Source organism: Ambystoma mexicanum, unplaced genomic scaffold, assembly GCF_040938575.1.
Source record: "Ambystoma mexicanum isolate Mex_15411 unplaced genomic scaffold, UKY_AmexF1_1 Mex_scaf34, whole genome shotgun sequence".
Classification (NCBI taxonomy): domain Eukaryota; kingdom Metazoa; phylum Chordata; class Amphibia; order Caudata; family Ambystomatidae; genus Ambystoma; species Ambystoma mexicanum.
In genome coordinates, this window is record NW_027182449.1 from 2,191,786 (window position 1) to 2,209,627 (window position 17,842).

General features: G+C 62.3%; 17 non-coding genes across 17 annotated transcripts; all 17 read left to right on the forward strand.

Moving 5' to 3' along the window:
- Positions 1–328: 328 nt before the first annotated feature.
- On the forward strand, positions 329–492 carry LOC138558576 (U1 spliceosomal RNA). Its single transcript, XR_011298720.1, has one exon. It is a non-coding gene; the product is annotated as a U1 spliceosomal RNA (small nuclear RNA).
- An 870-nt stretch (positions 493–1,362) lies between these two features.
- LOC138558211 (U1 spliceosomal RNA) lies at positions 1,363–1,526 on the forward strand. The gene has a single exon (XR_011298364.1). It is a non-coding gene; the product is annotated as a U1 spliceosomal RNA (small nuclear RNA).
- An 866-nt stretch (positions 1,527–2,392) lies between these two features.
- LOC138558212 (U1 spliceosomal RNA) lies at positions 2,393–2,556 on the forward strand. The gene has a single exon (XR_011298365.1). It is a non-coding gene; the product is annotated as a U1 spliceosomal RNA (small nuclear RNA).
- Positions 2,557–3,422: 866 nt separating this feature from the next.
- On the forward strand, positions 3,423–3,586 carry LOC138558213 (U1 spliceosomal RNA). The gene has a single exon (XR_011298366.1). It is a non-coding gene; the product is annotated as a U1 spliceosomal RNA (small nuclear RNA).
- An 870-nt stretch (positions 3,587–4,456) lies between these two features.
- LOC138558577 (U1 spliceosomal RNA) lies at positions 4,457–4,620 on the forward strand. Its single transcript, XR_011298721.1, has one exon. It is a non-coding gene; the product is annotated as a U1 spliceosomal RNA (small nuclear RNA).
- An 866-nt stretch (positions 4,621–5,486) lies between these two features.
- LOC138558214 (U1 spliceosomal RNA) lies at positions 5,487–5,650 on the forward strand. The gene has a single exon (XR_011298367.1). It is a non-coding gene; the product is annotated as a U1 spliceosomal RNA (small nuclear RNA).
- Positions 5,651–6,520: 870 nt separating this feature from the next.
- LOC138558578 (U1 spliceosomal RNA) lies at positions 6,521–6,684 on the forward strand. Its single transcript, XR_011298722.1, has one exon. It is a non-coding gene; the product is annotated as a U1 spliceosomal RNA (small nuclear RNA).
- Positions 6,685–7,550: 866 nt separating this feature from the next.
- LOC138558215 (U1 spliceosomal RNA) lies at positions 7,551–7,714 on the forward strand. The gene has a single exon (XR_011298368.1). It is a non-coding gene; the product is annotated as a U1 spliceosomal RNA (small nuclear RNA).
- Positions 7,715–8,584: 870 nt separating this feature from the next.
- On the forward strand, positions 8,585–8,748 carry LOC138558579 (U1 spliceosomal RNA). The gene has a single exon (XR_011298723.1). It is a non-coding gene; the product is annotated as a U1 spliceosomal RNA (small nuclear RNA).
- An 866-nt stretch (positions 8,749–9,614) lies between these two features.
- LOC138558364 (U1 spliceosomal RNA) lies at positions 9,615–9,778 on the forward strand. The gene has a single exon (XR_011298514.1). It is a non-coding gene; the product is annotated as a U1 spliceosomal RNA (small nuclear RNA).
- An 866-nt stretch (positions 9,779–10,644) lies between these two features.
- Positions 10,645–10,808, forward strand: LOC138558216 (U1 spliceosomal RNA). The gene has a single exon (XR_011298369.1). It is a non-coding gene; the product is annotated as a U1 spliceosomal RNA (small nuclear RNA).
- An 870-nt stretch (positions 10,809–11,678) lies between these two features.
- On the forward strand, positions 11,679–11,842 carry LOC138558217 (U1 spliceosomal RNA). The gene has a single exon (XR_011298370.1). It is a non-coding gene; the product is annotated as a U1 spliceosomal RNA (small nuclear RNA).
- Positions 11,843–12,708: 866 nt separating this feature from the next.
- On the forward strand, positions 12,709–12,872 carry LOC138558219 (U1 spliceosomal RNA). The gene has a single exon (XR_011298372.1). It is a non-coding gene; the product is annotated as a U1 spliceosomal RNA (small nuclear RNA).
- Positions 12,873–13,742: 870 nt separating this feature from the next.
- Positions 13,743–13,906, forward strand: LOC138558418 (U1 spliceosomal RNA). Its single transcript, XR_011298568.1, has one exon. It is a non-coding gene; the product is annotated as a U1 spliceosomal RNA (small nuclear RNA).
- Positions 13,907–14,772: 866 nt separating this feature from the next.
- On the forward strand, positions 14,773–14,936 carry LOC138558366 (U1 spliceosomal RNA). The gene has a single exon (XR_011298516.1). It is a non-coding gene; the product is annotated as a U1 spliceosomal RNA (small nuclear RNA).
- Positions 14,937–15,802: 866 nt separating this feature from the next.
- On the forward strand, positions 15,803–15,966 carry LOC138558220 (U1 spliceosomal RNA). Its single transcript, XR_011298373.1, has one exon. It is a non-coding gene; the product is annotated as a U1 spliceosomal RNA (small nuclear RNA).
- Positions 15,967–16,836: 870 nt separating this feature from the next.
- LOC138558580 (U1 spliceosomal RNA) lies at positions 16,837–17,000 on the forward strand. Its single transcript, XR_011298724.1, has one exon. It is a non-coding gene; the product is annotated as a U1 spliceosomal RNA (small nuclear RNA).
- Positions 17,001–17,842: the final 842 nt, after the last annotated feature.

A 17,842-nucleotide genomic window follows, 5' to 3' on the forward strand; every position in this document is an offset into this window, starting at 1 on the left:
GCCATGGACCCGCCTGGGGCCGACGGGCCAGTGGGCCCACTGCGCCAGGCCTGCTCGCTTTCCGACTGGGCCTGCTGGCTGGCAGCCAGGTCCGAATTTATGCAAATCTCAGGCCGAGCAGGGCCTGGTGGGAGACATGAACTGTGCCACAATGTGCCTCTTCTGCTGGGCTCTGCCTGCCGGAGCTTCCCCCTGCACGTGGGACAGGCAGCTCCGCAGACGCTCAGGGCTTCCGGGAGGGCTGGGGCTGGGTCAGGGCCGGCCTTCTCACCCTCGCTTAGCGGGGCTTCCAGAACAGGCCCAAGCCCTGCCCTCTGGCTCGCAACTCATACTTACCTGGCAGGGGAGCATCTGTGATCAGCAAGGCAGAGCTCCCAGGGTGAGACTCCTCCATTGCACATCGGATTTGCTGACCCCTGCGATGTCCCCAAATGCGGGATTCTCGACTGCATTATTTCTGGTAGTGGGGGACTGCGTTCGCGCTTTCCCCTGATTTATTGGTGAAAGAAAGAAAGAGTTTAGTGTGCGAGTCAGGTTGTTTGCACACAGGGCCCAAGCTCGTGCAGCAGAGTTTATTTTGCTGCAGTCAAGAGGGCCAGCCCTGGGCCGTTCAGGGGTCCACAGGCCTGATGGATTGGTGAAATAAAAAAATGTGAAAGTCATGTGTGTCATGTGTAGGTTGGGCCCCTGAATGTTGCTGCGGTCAAGAGGGCCAGCATTCACTGGAGGGGTGAAGTGCACAGGTGCCTAACCCCAGACTTGTGCGCCCCATGATATCAGGTGCCCCGGTAGTTCTTGAAGCCAGCCTGCCCTGCCCGGGCTCTGCTTTCGCGCCCAGGCCCTCCAACCTAAGGAAGGCCCAGCCAGCTCCTGGGGTTTTGGGGGCAGGGGTGAGACTGGCTCCCGGCCGCCGCTGCCGCCCGCCCCGTCCGAGCACCGATCGGGCCTTGCCTTCACGGCCTTGCCGTGTCCTGGCGGGGGGCACCCCACCCGAGACGCTCTTGTTAAGCGGGGTGACCTGTCGGCTCAGGAGGGCCATGGACCCGCCTGGGGCCGACGGGCCAGTGGGCCCACTGCGCCAGGCCTGCTCGCTTTCCGACTGGGCCTGCTGGCTGGCAGCCAGGTCCGAATTTATGCAAATCTCAGGCCGAGCAGGGCCTGGTGGGAGACATGAACTGTGCCACAATGTGCCTCTTCTGCTGGGCTCTGCCTGCCGGAGCTTCCCCCTGCACGTGGGACAGGCAGCTCCGCAGACGCTCAGGGCTTCCGGGAGGGCTGGGGCTGGGTCAGGGCCGGCCTTCTCACCCTCGCTTAGCGGGGCTTCCAGAACAGGCCCAAGCCCTGCCCTCTGGCTCGCAACTCATACTTACCTGGCAGGGGAGCATCTGTGATCAGCAAGGCAGAGCTCCCAGGGTGAGGCTCATCCATTGCACATCGGATTTGCTGACCCCTGCGATGTCCCCAAATGCGGGATTCTCGACTGCATTATTTCTGGTAGTGGGGGACTGCGTTCGCGCTTTCCCCTGATTTATTGGTGAAAGAAAGAAAGAGTTTAGTGTGCGAGTCAGGTTGTTTGCACACAGGGCCCAAGCTCGTGCAGCAGAGTTTATTTTGCTGCAGTCAAGAGGGCCAGCCCTGGGCCGTTCAGGGGTCCACAGGCCTGATGGATTGGTGAAATAAAAAAATGTGAAAGTCATGTGTGTCATGTGTAGGTTGGGCCCCTGAATGTTGCTGCGGTCAAGAGGGCCAGCATTCACTGGAGGGGTGAAGTGCACAGGTGCCTAACCCCAGACTTGTGCGCCCCATGATATCAGGTGCCCCGGTAGTTCTTGAAGCCAGCCTGCCCTGCCCGGGCTCTGCTTTCGCGCCCAGGCCCTCCAACCTAAGGAAGGCCCAGCCAGCTCCTGGGGTTTTGGGGGCAGGGGTGAAACTGGCTCCCGGCCGCCGCTGCCGCCCGCCCCGTCCGAGCACCGATCGGGCACGATCGGGCCTTGCCGTGTCCTGGCGGGGGGCACCCCACCCGAGACGCTCTTGTTAAGCGGGGTGACCTGTCGGCTCAGGAGGGCCATGGACCCGCCTGGGGCCGACGGGCCAGTGGGCCCACTGCGCCAGGCCTGCTCGCTTTCCGACTGGGCCTGCTGGCTGGCAGCCAGGTCCGAATTTATGCAAATCTCAGGCCGAGCAGGGCCTGGTGGGAGACATGAACTGTGCCACAATGTGCCTCTTCTGCTGGGCTCTGCCTGCCGGAGCTTCCCCCTGCACGTGGGACAGGCAGCTCCGCAGACGCTCAGGGCTTCCGGGAGGGCTGGGGCTGGGTCAGGGCCGGCCTTCTCACCCTCGCTTAGCGGGGCTTCCAGAACAGGCCCAAGCCCTGCCCTCTGGCTCGCAACTCATACTTACCTGGCAGGGGAGCATCTGTGATCAGCAAGGCAGAGCTCCCAGGGTGAGGCTCATCCATTGCACATCGGATTTGCTGACCCCTGCGATGTCCCCAAATGCGGGATTCTCGACTGCATTATTTCTGGTAGTGGGGGACTGCGTTCGCGCTTTCCCCTGATTTATTGGTGAAAGAAAGAAAGAGTTTAGTGTGCGAGTCAGGTTGTTTGCACACAGGGCCCAAGCTCGTGCAGCAGAGTTTATTTTGCTGCAGTCAAGAGGGCCAGCCCTGGGCCGTTCAGGGGTCCACAGGCCTGATGGATTGGTGAAATAAAAAAATGTGAAAGTCATGTGTGTCATGTGTAGGTTGGGCCCCTGAATGTTGCTGCGGTCAAGAGGGCCAGCATTCACTGGAGGGGTGAAGTGCACAGGTGCCTAACCCCAGACTTGTGCGCCCCATGATATCAGGTGCCCCGGTAGTTCTTGAAGCCAGCCTGCCCTGCCCGGGCTCTGCTTTCGCGCCCAGGCCCTCCAACCTAAGGAAGGCCCAGCCAGCTCCTGGGGTTTTGGGGGCAGGGGTGAAACTGGCTCCCGGCCGCCGCTGCCGCCCGCCCCGTCCGAGCACCGATCGGGCACGATCGGGCCTTGCCGTGTCCTGGCGGGGGGCACCCCACCCGAGACGCTCTTGTTAAGCGGGGTGACCTGTCGGCTCAGGAGGGCCATGGACCCGCCTGGGGCCGACGGGCCAGTGGGCCCACTGCGCCAGGCCTGCTCGCTTTCCGACTGGGCCTGCTGGCTGGCAGCCAGGTCCGAATTTATGCAAATCTCAGGCCGAGCAGGGCCTGGTGGGAGACATGAACTGTGCCACAATGTGCCTCTTCTGCTGGGCTCTGCCTGCCGGAGCTTCCCCCTGCACGTGGGACAGGCAGCTCCGCAGACGCTCAGGGCTTCCGGGAGGGCTGGGGCTGGGTCAGGGCCGGCCTTCTCACCCTCGCTTAGCGGGGCTTCCAGAACAGGCCCAAGCCCTGCCCTCTGGCTCGCAACTCATACTTACCTGGCAGGGGAGCATCTGTGATCAGCAAGGCAGAGCTCCCAGGGTGAGGCTCATCCATTGCACATCGGATTTGCTGACCCCTGCGATGTCCCCAAATGCGGGATTCTCGACTGCATTATTTCTGGTAGTGGGGGACTGCGTTCGCGCTTTCCCCTGATTTATTGGTGAAAGAAAGAAAGAGTTTAGTGTGCGAGTCAGGTTGTTTGCTCACAGGGCCCAAGCTCGTGCAGCAGAGTTTATTTTGCTGCAGTCAAGAGGGCCAGCCCTGGGCCGTTCAGGGGTCCACAGGCCTGATGGATTGGTGAAATAAAAAAATGTGAAAGTCATGTGTGTCATGTGTAGGTTGGGCCCCTGAATGTTGCTGCGGTCAAGAGGGCCAGCATTCACTGGAGGGGTGAAGTGCACAGGTGCCTAACCCCAGACTTGTGCGCCCCATGATATCAGGTGCCCCGGTAGTTCTTGAAGCCAGCCTGCCCTGCCCGGGCTCTGCTTTCGCGCCCAGGCCCTCCAACCTAAGGAAGGCCCGGCCAGCTCCTGGGGTTTTGGGGGCAGGGGTGAGACTGGCTCCCGGCCGCCGCTGCCGCCCGCCCCGTCCGAGCACCGATCGGGCCTTGCCTTCACGGCCTTGCCGTGTCCTGGCGGGGGGCACCCCACCCGAGACGCTCTTGTTAAGCGGGGTGACCTGTCGGCTCAGGAGGGCCATGGACCCGCCTGGGGCCGACGGGCCAGTGGGCCCACTGCGCCAGGCCTGCTCGCTTTCCGACTGGGCCTGCTGGCTGGCAGCCAGGTCCGAATTTATGCAAATCTCAGGCCGAGCAGGGCCTGGTGGGAGACATGAACTGTGCCACAATGTGCCTCTTCTGCTGGGCTCTGCCTGCCGGAGCTTCCCCCTGCACGTGGGACAGGCAGCTCCGCAGACGCTCAGGGCTTCCGGGAGGGCTGGGGCTGGGTCAGGGCCGGCCTTCTCACCCTCGCTTAGCGGGGCTTCCAGAACAGGCCCAAGCCCTGCCCTCTGGCTCGCAACTCATACTTACCTGGCAGGGGAGCATCTGTGATCAGCAAGGCAGAGCTCCCAGGGTGAGACTCCTCCATTGCACATCGGATTTGCTGACCCCTGCGATGTCCCCAAATGCGGGATTCTCGACTGCATTATTTCTGGTAGTGGGGGACTGCGTTCGCGCTTTCCCCTGATTTATTGGTGAAAGAAAGAAAGAGTTTAGTGTGCGAGTCAGGTTGTTTGCACACAGGGCCCAAGCTCGTGCAGCAGAGTTTATTTTGCTGCAGTCAAGAGGGCCAGCCCTGGGCCGTTCAGGGGTCCACAGGCCTGATGGATTGGTGAAATAAAAAAATGTGAAAGTCATGTGTGTCATGTGTAGGTTGGGCCCCTGAATGTTGCTGCGGTCAAGAGGGCCAGCATTCACTGGAGGGGTGAAGTGCACAGGTGCCTAACCCCAGACTTGTGCGCCCCATGATATCAGGTGCCCCGGTAGTTCTTGAAGCCAGCCTGCCCTGCCCGGGCTCTGCTTTCGCGCCCAGGCCCTCCAACCTAAGGAAGGCCCAGCCAGCTCCTGGGGTTTTGGGGGCAGGGGTGAAACTGGCTCCCGGCCGCCGCTGCCGCCCGCCCCGTCCGAGCACCGATCGGGCACGATCGGGCCTTGCCGTGTCCTGGCGGGGGGCACCCCACCCGAGACGCTCTTGTTAAGCGGGGTGACCTGTCGGCTCAGGAGGGCCATGGACCCGCCTGGGGCCGACGGGCCAGTGGGCCCACTGCGCCAGGCCTGCTCGCTTTCCGACTGGGCCTGCTGGCTGGCAGCCAGGTCCGAATTTATGCAAATCTCAGGCCGAGCAGGGCCTGGTGGGAGACATGAACTGTGCCACAATGTGCCTCTTCTGCTGGGCTCTGCCTGCCGGAGCTTCCCCCTGCACGTGGGACAGGCAGCTCCGCAGACGCTCAGGGCTTCCGGGAGGGCTGGGGCTGGGTCAGGGCCGGCCTTCTCACCCTCGCTTAGCGGGGCTTCCAGAACAGGCCCAAGCCCTGCCCTCTGGCTCGCAACTCATACTTACCTGGCAGGGGAGCATCTGTGATCAGCAAGGCAGAGCTCCCAGGGTGAGGCTCATCCATTGCACATCGGATTTGCTGACCCCTGCGATGTCCCCAAATGCGGGATTCTCGACTGCATTATTTCTGGTAGTGGGGGACTGCGTTCGCGCTTTCCCCTGATTTATTGGTGAAAGAAAGAAAGAGTTTAGTGTGCGAGTCAGGTTGTTTGCTCACAGGGCCCAAGCTCGTGCAGCAGAGTTTATTTTGCTGCAGTCAAGAGGGCCAGCCCTGGGCCGTTCAGGGGTCCACAGGCCTGATGGATTGGTGAAATAAAAAAATGTGAAAGTCATGTGTGTCATGTGTAGGTTGGGCCCCTGAATGTTGCTGCGGTCAAGAGGGCCAGCATTCACTGGAGGGGTGAAGTGCACAGGTGCCTAACCCCAGACTTGTGCGCCCCATGATATCAGGTGCCCCGGTAGTTCTTGAAGCCAGCCTGCCCTGCCCGGGCTCTGCTTTCGCGCCCAGGCCCTCCAACCTAAGGAAGGCCCGGCCAGCTCCTGGGGTTTTGGGGGCAGGGGTGAGACTGGCTCCCGGCCGCCGCTGCCGCCCGCCCCGTCCGAGCACCGATCGGGCCTTGCCTTCACGGCCTTGCCGTGTCCTGGCGGGGGGCACCCCACCCGAGACGCTCTTGTTAAGCGGGGTGACCTGTCGGCTCAGGAGGGCCATGGACCCGCCTGGGGCCGACGGGCCAGTGGGCCCACTGCGCCAGGCCTGCTCGCTTTCCGACTGGGCCTGCTGGCTGGCAGCCAGGTCCGAATTTATGCAAATCTCAGGCCGAGCAGGGCCTGGTGGGAGACATGAACTGTGCCACAATGTGCCTCTTCTGCTGGGCTCTGCCTGCCGGAGCTTCCCCCTGCACGTGGGACAGGCAGCTCCGCAGACGCTCAGGGCTTCCGGGAGGGCTGGGGCTGGGTCAGGGCCGGCCTTCTCACCCTCGCTTAGCGGGGCTTCCAGAACAGGCCCAAGCCCTGCCCTCTGGCTCGCAACTCATACTTACCTGGCAGGGGAGCATCTGTGATCAGCAAGGCAGAGCTCCCAGGGTGAGACTCCTCCATTGCACATCGGATTTGCTGACCCCTGCGATGTCCCCAAATGCGGGATTCTCGACTGCATTATTTCTGGTAGTGGGGGACTGCGTTCGCGCTTTCCCCTGATTTATTGGTGAAAGAAAGAAAGAGTTTAGTGTGCGAGTCAGGTTGTTTGCACACAGGGCCCAAGCTCGTGCAGCAGAGTTTATTTTGCTGCAGTCAAGAGGGCCAGCCCTGGGCCGTTCAGGGGTCCACAGGCCTGATGGATTGGTGAAATAAAAAAATGTGAAAGTCATGTGTGTCATGTGTAGGTTGGGCCCCTGAATGTTGCTGCGGTCAAGAGGGCCAGCATTCACTGGAGGGGTGAAGTGCACAGGTGCCTAACCCCAGACTTGTGCGCCCCATGATATCAGGTGCCCCGGTAGTTCTTGAAGCCAGCCTGCCCTGCCCGGGCTCTGCTTTCGCGCCCAGGCCCTCCAACCTAAGGAAGGCCCAGCCAGCTCCTGGGGTTTTGGGGGCAGGGGTGAAACTGGCTCCCGGCCGCCGCTGCCGCCCGCCCCGTCCGAGCACCGATCGGGCACGATCGGGCCTTGCCGTGTCCTGGCGGGGGGCACCCCACCCGAGACGCTCTTGTTAAGCGGGGTGACCTGTCGGCTCAGGAGGGCCATGGACCCGCCTGGGGCCGACGGGCCAGTGGGCCCACTGCGCCAGGCCTGCTCGCTTTCCGACTGGGCCTGCTGGCTGGCAGCCAGGTCCGAATTTATGCAAATCTCAGGCCGAGCAGGGCCTGGTGGGAGACATGAACTGTGCCACAATGTGCCTCTTCTGCTGGGCTCTGCCTGCCGGAGCTTCCCCCTGCACGTGGGACAGGCAGCTCCGCAGACGCTCAGGGCTTCCGGGAGGGCTGGGGCTGGGTCAGGGCCGGCCTTCTCACCCTCGCTTAGCGGGGCTTCCAGAACAGGCCCAAGCCCTGCCCTCTGGCTCGCAACTCATACTTACCTGGCAGGGGAGCATCTGTGATCAGCAAGGCAGAGCTCCCAGGGTGAGGCTCATCCATTGCACATCGGATTTGCTGACCCCTGCGATGTCCCCAAATGCGGGATTCTCGACTGCATTATTTCTGGTAGTGGGGGACTGCGTTCGCGCTTTCCCCTGATTTATTGGTGAAAGAAAGAAAGAGTTTAGTGTGCGAGTCAGGTTGTTTGCTCACAGGGCCCAAGCTCGTGCAGCAGAGTTTATTTTGCTGCAGTCAAGAGGGCCAGCCCTGGGCCGTTCAGGGGTCCACAGGCCTGATGGATTGGTGAAATAAAAAAATGTGAAAGTCATGTGTGTCATGTGTAGGTTGGGCCCCTGAATGTTGCTGCGGTCAAGAGGGCCAGCATTCACTGGAGGGGTGAAGTGCACAGGTGCCTAACCCCAGACTTGTGCGCCCCATGATATCAGGTGCCCCGGTAGTTCTTGAAGCCAGCCTGCCCTGCCCGGGCTCTGCTTTCGCGCCCAGGCCCTCCAACCTAAGGAAGGCCCGGCCAGCTCCTGGGGTTTTGGGGGCAGGGGTGAGACTGGCTCCCGGCCGCCGCTGCCGCCCGCCCCGTCCGAGCACCGATCGGGCCTTGCCTTCACGGCCTTGCCGTGTCCTGGCGGGGGGCACCCCACCCGAGACGCTCTTGTTAAGCGGGGTGACCTGTCGGCTCAGGAGGGCCATGGACCCGCCTGGGGCCGACGGGCCAGTGGGCCCACTGCGCCAGGCCTGCTCGCTTTCCGACTGGGCCTGCTGGCTGGCAGCCAGGTCCGAATTTATGCAAATCTCAGGCCGAGCAGGGCCTGGTGGGAGACATGAACTGTGCCACAATGTGCCTCTTCTGCTGGGCTCTGCCTGCCGGAGCTTCCCCCTGCACGTGGGACAGGCAGCTCCGCAGACGCTCAGGGCTTCCGGGAGGGCTGGGGCTGGGTCAGGGCCGGCCTTCTCACCCTCGCTTAGCGGGGCTTCCAGAACAGGCCCAAGCCCTGCCCTCTGGCTCGCAACTCATACTTACCTGGCAGGGGAGCATCTGTGATCAGCAAGGCAGAGCTCCCAGGGTGAGACTCCTCCATTGCACATCGGATTTGCTGACCCCTGCGATGTCCCCAAATGCGGGATTCTCGACTGCATTATTTCTGGTAGTGGGGGACTGCGTTCGCGCTTTCCCCTGATTTATTGGTGAAAGAAAGAAAGAGTTTAGTGTGCGAGTCAGGTTGTTTGCACACAGGGCCCAAGCTCGTGCAGCAGAGTTTATTTTGCTGCAGTCAAGAGGGCCAGCCCTGGGCCGTTCAGGGGTCCACAGGCCTGATGGATTGGTGAAATAAAAAAATGTGAAAGTCATGTGTGTCATGTGTAGGTTGGGCCCCTGAATGTTGCTGCGGTCAAGAGGGCCAGCATTCACTGGAGGGGTGAAGTGCACAGGTGCCTAACCCCAGACTTGTGCGCCCCATGATATCAGGTGCCCCGGTAGTTCTTGAAGCCAGCCTGCCCTGCCCGGGCTCTGCTTTCGCGCCCAGGCCCTCCAACCTAAGGAAGGCCCAGCCAGCTCCTGGGGTTTTGGGGGCAGGGGTGAAACTGGCTCCCGGCCGCCGCTGCCGCCCGCCCCGTCCGAGCACCGATCGGGCACGATCGGGCCTTGCCGTGTCCTGGCGGGGGGCACCCCACCCGAGACGCTCTTGTTAAGCGGGGTGACCTGTCGGCTCAGGAGGGCCATGGACCCGCCTGGGGCCGACGGGCCAGTGGGCCCACTGCGCCAGGCCTGCTCGCTTTCCGACTGGGCCTGCTGGCTGGCAGCCAGGTCCGAATTTATGCAAATCTCAGGCCGAGCAGGGCCTGGTGGGAGACATGAACTGTGCCACAATGTGCCTCTTCTGCTGGGCTCTGCCTGCCGGAGCTTCCCCCTGCACGTGGGACAGGCAGCTCCGCAGACGCTCAGGGCTTCCGGGAGGGCTGGGGCTGGGTCAGGGCCGGCCTTCTCACCCTCGCTTAGCGGGGCTTCCAGAACAGGCCCAAGCCCTGCCCTCTGGCTCGCAACTCATACTTACCTGGCAGGGGAGCATCTGTGATCAGCAAGGCAGAGCTCCCAGGGTGAGGCTCATCCATTGCACATCGGATTTGCTGACCCCTGCGATGTCCCCAAATGCGGGATTCTCGACTGTATTATTTCTGGTAGTGGGGGACTGCGTTCGCGCTTTCCCCTGATTTATTGGTGAAAGAAAGAAAGAGTTTAGTGTGCGAGTCAGGTTGTTTGCACACAGGGCCCAAGCTCGTGCAGCAGAGTTTATTTTGCTGCAGTCAAGAGGGCCAGCCCTGGGCCGTTCAGGGGTCCACAGGCCTGATGGATTGGTGAAATAAAAAAATGTGAAAGTCATGTGTGTCATGTGTAGGTTGGGCCCCTGAATGTTGCTGCGGTCAAGAGGGCCAGCATTCACTGGAGGGGTGAAGTGCACAGGTGCCTAACCCCAGACTTGTGCGCCCCATGATATCAGGTGCCCCGGTAGTTCTTGAAGCCAGCCTGCCCTGCCCGGGCTCTGCTTTCGCGCCCAGGCCCTCCAACCTAAGGAAGGCCCAGCCAGCTCCTGGGGTTTTGGGGGCAGGGGTGAAACTGGCTCCCGGCCGCCGCTGCCGCCCGCCCCGTCCGAGCACCGATCGGGCACGATCGGGCCTTGCCGTGTCCTGGCGGGGGGCACCCCACCCGAGACGCTCTTGTTAAGCGGGGTGACCTGTCGGCTCAGGAGGGCCATGGACCCGCCTGGGGCCGACGGGCCAGTGGGCCCACTGCGCCAGGCCTGCTCGCTTTCCGACTGGGCCTGCTGGCTGGCAGCCAGGTCCGAATTTATGCAAATCTCAGGCCGAGCAGGGCCTGGTGGGAGACATGAACTGTGCCACAATGTGCCTCTTCTGCTGGGCTCTGCCTGCCGGAGCTTCCCCCTGCACGTGGGACAGGCAGCTCCGCAGACGCTCAGGGCTTCCGGGAGGGCTGGGGCTGGGTCAGGGCCGGCCTTCTCACCCTCGCTTAGCGGGGCTTCCAGAACAGGCCCAAGCCCTGCCCTCTGGCTCGCAACTCATACTTACCTGGCAGGGGAGCATCTGTGATCAGCAAGGCAGAGCTCCCAGGGTGAGGCTCATCCATTGCACATCGGATTTGCTGACCCCTGCGATGTCCCCAAATGCGGGATTCTCGACTGCATTATTTCTGGTAGTGGGGGACTGCGTTCGCGCTTTCCCCTGATTTATTGGTGAAAGAAAGAAAGAATTTAGTGTGCGAGTCAGGTTGTTTGCTCACAGGGCCCAAGCTCGTGCAGCAGAGTTTATTTTGCTGCAGTCAAGAGGGCCAGCCCTGGGCCGTTCAGGGGTCCACAGGCCTGATGGATTGGTGAAATAAAAAAATGTGAAAGTCATGTGTGTCATGTGTAGGTTGGGCCCCTGAATGTTGCTGCGGTCAAGAGGGCCAGCATTCACTGGAGGGGTGAAGTGCACAGGTGCCTAACCCCAGACTTGTGCGCCCCATGATATCAGGTGCCCCGGTAGTTCTTGAAGCCAGCCTGCCCTGCCCGGGCTCTGCTTTCGCGCCCAGGCCCTCCAACCTAAGGAAGGCCCAGCCAGCTCCTGGGGTTTTGGGGGCAGGGGTGAGACTGGCTCCCGGCCGCCGCTGCCGCCCGCCCCGTCCGAGCACCGATCGGGCCTTGCCTTCACGGCCTTGCCGTGTCCTGGCGGGGGGCACCCCACCCGAGACGCTCTTGTTAAGCGGGGTGACCTGTCGGCTCAGGAGGGCCATGGACCCGCCTGGGGCCGACGGGCCAGTGGGCCCACTGCGCCAGGCCTGCTCGCTTTCCGACTGGGCCTGCTGGCTGGCAGCCAGGTCCGAATTTATGCAAATCTCAGGCCGAGCAGGGCCTGGTGGGAGACATGAACTGTGCCACAATGTGCCTCTTCTGCTGGGCTCTGCCTGCCGGAGCTTCCCCCTGCACGTGGGACAGGCAGCTCCGCAGACGCTCAGGGCTTCCGGGAGGGCTGGGGCTGGGTCAGGGCCGGCCTTCTCACCCTCGCTTAGCGGGGCTTCCAGAACAGGCCCAAGCCCTGCCCTCTGGCTCGCAACTCATACTTACCTGGCAGGGGAGCATCTGTGATCAGCAAGGCAGAGCTCCCAGGGTGAGGCTCATCCATTGCACATCGGATTTGCTGACCCCTGCGATGTCCCCAAATGCGGGATTCTCGACTGCATTATTTCTGGTAGTGGGGGACTGCGTTCGCGCTTTCCCCTGATTTATTGGTGAAAGAAAGAAAGAGTTTAGTGTGCGAGTCAGGTTGTTTGCACACAGGGCCCAAGCTCGTGCAGCAGAGTTTATTTTGCTGCAGTCAAGAGGGCCAGCCCTGGGCCGTTCAGGGGTCCACAGGCCTGATGGATTGGTGAAATAAAAAAATGTGAAAGTCATGTGTGTCATGTGTAGGTTGGGCCCCTGAATGTTGCTGCGGTCAAGAGGGCCAGCATTCACTGGAGGGGTGAAGTGCACAGGTGCCTAACCCCAGACTTGTGCGCCCCATGATATCAGGTGCCCCGGTAGTTCTTGAAGCCAGCCTGCCCTGCCCGGGCTCTGCTTTCGCGCCCAGGCCCTCCAACCTAAGGAAGGCCCAGCCAGCTCCTGGGGTTTTGGGGGCAGGGGTGAAACTGGCTCCCGGCCGCCGCTGCCGCCCGCCCCGTCCGAGCACCGATCGGGCACGATCGGGCCTTGCCGTGTCCTGGCGGGGGGCACCCCACCCGAGACGCTCTTGTTAAGCGGGGTGACCTGTCGGCTCAGGAGGGCCATGGACCCGCCTGGGGCCGACGGGCCAGTGGGCCCACTGCGCCAGGCCTGCTCGCTTTCCGACTGGGCCTGCTGGCTGGCAGCCAGGTCCGAATTTATGCAAATCTCAGGCCGAGCAGGGCCTGGTGGGAGACATGAACTGTGCCACAATGTGCCTCTTCTGCTGGGCTCTGCCTGCCGGAGCTTCCCCCTGCACGTGGGACAGGCAGCTCCGCAGACGCTCAGGGCTTCCGGGAGGGCTGGGGCTGGGTCAGGGCCGGCCTTCTCACCCTCGCTTAGCGGGGCTTCCAGAACAGGCCCAAGCCCTGCCCTCTGGCTCGCAACTCATACTTACCTGGCAGGGGAGCATCTGTGATCAGCAAGGCAGAGCTCCCAGGGTGAGGCTCATCCATTGCACATCGGATTTGCTGACCCCTGCGATGTCCCCAAATGCGGGATTCTCGACTGCATTATTTCTGGTAGTGGGGGACTGCGTTCGCGCTTTCCCCTGATTTATTGGTGAAAGAAAGAAAGAGTTTAGTGTGCGAGTCAGGTTGTTTGCTCACAGGGCCCAAGCTCGTGCAGCAGAGTTTATTTTGCTGCAGTCAAGAGGGCCAGCCCTGGGCCGTTCAGGGGTCCACAGGCCTGATGGATTGGTGAAATAAAAAAATGTGAAAGTCATGTGTGTCATGTGTAGGTTGGGCCCCTGAATGTTGCTGCGGTCAAGAGGGCCAGCATTCACTGGAGGGGTGAAGTGCACAGGTGCCTAACCCCAGACTTGTGCGCCCCATGATATCAGGTGCCCCGGTAGTTCTTGAAGCCAGCCTGCCCTGCCCGGGCTCTGCTTTCGCGCCCAGGCCCTCCAACCTAAGGAAGGCCCGGCCAGCTCCTGGGGTTTTGGGGGCAGGGGTGAGACTGGCTCCCGGCCGCCGCTGCCGCCCGCCCCGTCCGAGCACCGATCGGGCCTTGCCTTCACGGCCTTGCCGTGTCCTGGCGGGGGGCACCCCACCCGAGACGCTCTTGTTAAGCGGGGTGACCTGTCGGCTCAGGAGGGCCATGGACCCGCCTGGGGCCGACGGGCCAGTGGGCCCACTGCGCCAGGCCTGCTCGCTTTCCGACTGGGCCTGCTGGCTGGCAGCCAGGTCCGAATTTATGCAAATCTCAGGCCGAGCAGGGCCTGGTGGGAGACATGAACTGTGCCACAATGTGCCTCTTCTGCTGGGCTCTGCCTGCCGGAGCTTCCCCCTGCACGTGGGACAGGCAGCTCCGCAGACGCTCAGGGCTTCCGGGAGGGCTGGGGCTGGGTCAGGGCCGGCCTTCTCACCCTCGCTTAGCGGGGCTTCCAGAACAGGCCCAAGCCCTGCCCTCTGGCTCGCAACTCATACTTACCTGGCAGGGGAGCATCTGTGATCAGCAAGGCAGAGCTCCCAGGGTGAGGCTCCTCCATTGCACATCGGATTTGCTGACCCCTGCGATGTCCCCAAATGCGGGATTCTCGACTGCATTATTTCTGGTAGTGGGGGACTGCGTTCGCGCTTTCCCCTGATTTATTGGTGAAAGAAAGAAAGAGTTTAGTGTGCGAGTCAGGTTGTTTGCACACAGGGCCCAAGCTCGTGCAGCAGAGTTTATTTTGCTGCAGTCAAGAGGGCCAGCCCTGGGCCGTTCAGGGGTCCACAGGCCTGATGGATTGGTGAAATAAAAAAATGTGAAAGTCATGTGTGTCATGTGTAGGTTGGGCCCCTGAATGTTGCTGCGGTCAAGAGGGCCAGCATTCACTGGAGGGGTGAAGTGCACAGGTGCCTAACCCCAGACTTGTGCGCCCCATGATATCAGGTGCCCCGGTAGTTCTTGAAGCCAGCCTGCCCTGCCCGGGCTCTGCTTTCGCGCCCAGGCCCTCCAACCTAAGGAAGGCCCAGCCAGCTCCTGGGGTTTTGGGGGCAGGGGTGAAACTGGCTCCCGGCCGCCGCTGCCGCCCGCCCCGTCCGAGCACCGATCGGGCACGATCGGGCCTTGCCGTGTCCTGGCGGGGGGCACCCCACCCGAGACGCTCTTGTTAAGCGGGGTGACCTGTCGGCTCAGGAGGGCCATGGACCCGCCTGGGGCCGACGGGCCAGTGGGCCCACTGCGCCAGGCCTGCTCGCTTTCCGACTGGGCCTGCTGGCTGGCAGCCAGGTCCGAATTTATGCAAATCTCAGGCCGAGCAGGGCCTGGTGGGAGACATGAACTGTGCCACAATGTGCCTCTTCTGCTGGGCTCTGCCTGCCGGAGCTTCCCCCTGCACGTGGGACAGGCAGCTCCGCAGACGCTCAGGGCTTCCGGGAGGGCTGGGGCTGGGTCAGGGCCGGCCTTCTCACCCTCGCTTAGCGGGGCTTCCAGAACAGGCCCAAGCCCTGCCCTCTGGCTCGCAACTCATACTTACCTGGCAGGGGAGCATCTGTGATCAGCAAGGCAGAGCTCCCAGGGTGAGGCTCATCCATTGCACATCGGATTTGCTGACCCCTGCGATGTCCCCAAATGCGGGATTCTCGACTGTATTATTTCTGGTAGTGGGGGACTGCGTTCGCGCTTTCCCCTGATTTATTGGTGAAAGAAAGAAAGAGTTTAGTGTGCGAGTCAGGTTGTTTGCACACAGGGCCCAAGCTCGTGCAGCAGAGTTTATTTTGCTGCAGTCAAGAGGGCCAGCCCTGGGCCGTTCAGGGGTCCACAGGCCTGATGGATTGGTGAAATAAAAAAATGTGAAAGTCATGTGTGTCATGTGTAGGTTGGGCCCCTGAATGTTGCTGCGGTCAAGAGGGCCAGCATTCACTGGAGGGGTGAAGTGCACAGGTGCCTAACCCCAGACTTGTGCGCCCCATGATATCAGGTGCCCCGGTAGTTCTTGAAGCCAGCCTGCCCTGCCCGGGCTCTGCTTTCGCGCCCAGGCCCTCCAACCTAAGGAAGGCCCAGCCAGCTCCTGGGGTTTTGGGGGCAGGGGTGAAACTGGCTCCCGGCCGCCGCTGCCGCCCGCCCCGTCCGAGCACCGATCGGGCACGATCGGGCCTTGCTGTGTCCTGGCGGGGGGCACCCCACCCGAGACGCTCTTGTTAAGCGGGGTGACCTGTCGGCTCAGGAGGGCCATGGACCCGCCTGGGGCCGACGGGCCAGTGGGCCCACTGCGCCAGGCCTGCTCGCTTTCCGACTGGGCCTGCTGGCTGGCAGCCAGGTCCGAATTTATGCAAATCTCAGGCCGAGCAGGGCCTGGTGGGAGACATGAACTGTGCCACAATGTGCCTCTTCTGCTGGGCTCTGCCTGCCGGAGCTTCCCCCTGCACGTGGGACAGGCAGCTCCGCAGACGCTCAGGGCTTCCGGGAGGGCTGGGGCTGGGTCAGGGCCGGCCTTCTCACCCTCGCTTAGCGGGGCTTCCAGAACAGGCCCAAGCCCTGCCCTCTGGCTCGCAACTCATACTTACCTGGCAGGGGAGCATCTGTGATCAGCAAGGCAGAGCTCCCAGGGTGAGGCTCATCCATTGCACATCGGATTTGCTGACCCCTGCGATGTCCCCAAATGCGGGATTCTCGACTGCATTATTTCTGGTAGTGGGGGACTGCGTTCGCGCTTTCCCCTGATTTATTGGTGAAAGAAAGAAAGAGTTTAGTGTGCGAGTCAGGTTGTTTGCTCACAGGGCCCAAGCTCGTGCAGCAGAGTTTATTTTGCTGCAGTCAAGAGGGCCAGCCCTGGGCCGTTCAGGGGTCCACAGGCCTGATGGATTGGTGAAATAAAAAAATGTGAAAGTCATGTGTGTCATGTGTAGGTTGGGCCCCTGAATGTTGCTGCGGTCAAGAGGGCCAGCATTCACTGGAGGGGTGAAGTGCACAGGTGCCTAACCCCAGACTTGTGCGCCCCATGATATCAGGTGCCCCGGTAGTTCTTGAAGCCAGCCTGCCCTGCCCGGGCTCTGCTTTCGCGCCCAGGCCCTCCAACCTAAGGAAGGCCCGGCCAGCTCCTGGGGTTTTGGGGGCAGGGGTGAGACTGGCTCCCGGCCGCCGCTGCCGCCCGCCCCGTCCGAGCACCGATCGGGCCTTGCCTTCACGGCCTTGCCGTGTCCTGGCGGGGGGCACCCCACCCGAGACGCTCTTGTTAAGCGGGGTGACCTGTCGGCTCAGGAGGGCCATGGACCCGCCTGGGGCCGACGGGCCAGTGGGCCCACTGCGCCAGGCCTGCTCGCTTTCCGACTGGGCCTGCTGGCTGGCAGCCAGGTCCGAATTTATGCAAATCTCAGGCCGAGCAGGGCCTGGTGGGAGACATGAACTGTGCCACAATGTGCCTCTTCTGCTGGGCTCTGCCTGCCGGAGCTTCCCCCTGCACGTGGGACAGGCAGCTCCGCAGATGCTCAGGGCTTCCGGGAGGGCTGGGGCTGGGTCAGGGCCGGCCTTCTCACCCTCGCTTAGCGGGGCTTCCAGAACAGGCCCAAGCCCTGCCCTCTGGCTCGCAACTCATACTTACCTGGCAGGGGAGCATCTGTGATCAGCAAGGCAGAGCTCCCAGGGTGAGACTCCTCCATTGCACATCGGATTTGCTGACCCCTGCGATGTCCCCAAATGCGGGATTCTCGACTGCATTATTTCTGGTAGTGGGGGACTGCGTTCGCGCTTTCCCCTGATTTATTGGTGAAAGAAAGAAAGAGTTTAGTGTGCGAGTCAGGTTGTTTGCACACAGGGCCCAAGCTCGTGCAGCAGAGTTTATTTTGCTGCAGTCAAGAGGGCCAGCCCTGGGCCGTTCAGGGGTCCACAGGCCTGATGGATTGGTGAAATAAAAAAATGTGAAAGTCATGTGTGTCATGTGTAGGTTGGGCCCCTGAATGTTGCTGCGGTCAAGAGGGCCAGCATTCACTGGAGGGGTGAAGTGCACAGGTGCCTAACCCCAGACTTGTGCGCCCCATGATATCAGGTGCCCCGGTAGTTCTTGAAGCCAGCCTGCCCTGCCCGGGCTCTGCTTTCGCGCCCAGGCCCTCCAACCTAAGGAAGGCCCAGCCAGCTCCTGGGGTTTTGGTGGCAGGGGTGAGACTGGCTCCCGGCCGCCGCTGCCGCCCGCCCCGTCCGAGCACCGATCGGGCACGATCGGGCCTTGCCTTCACGGCCTTGCCGTGTCCTGGCGGGGGGCACCCCACCCGAGACGCTCTTGTTAAGCGGGGTGACCTGTCGGCTCAGGAGGGCCATGGACCCGCCTGGGGCCGACGGGCCAGTGGGCCCACTGCGCCAGGCCTGCTCGCTTTCCGACTGGGCCTGCTGGCTGGCAGCCAGGTCCGAATTTATGCAAATCTCAGGCCGAGCAGGGCCTGGTGGGAGACATGAACTGTGCCACAATGTGCCTCTTCTGCTGGGCTCTGCCTGCCGGAGCTTCCCCCTGCACGTGGGACAGGCAGCTCCGCAGACGCTCAGGGCTTCCGGGAGGGCTGGGGCTGGGTCAGGGCCGGCCTTCTCACCCTCGCTTAGCGGGGCTTC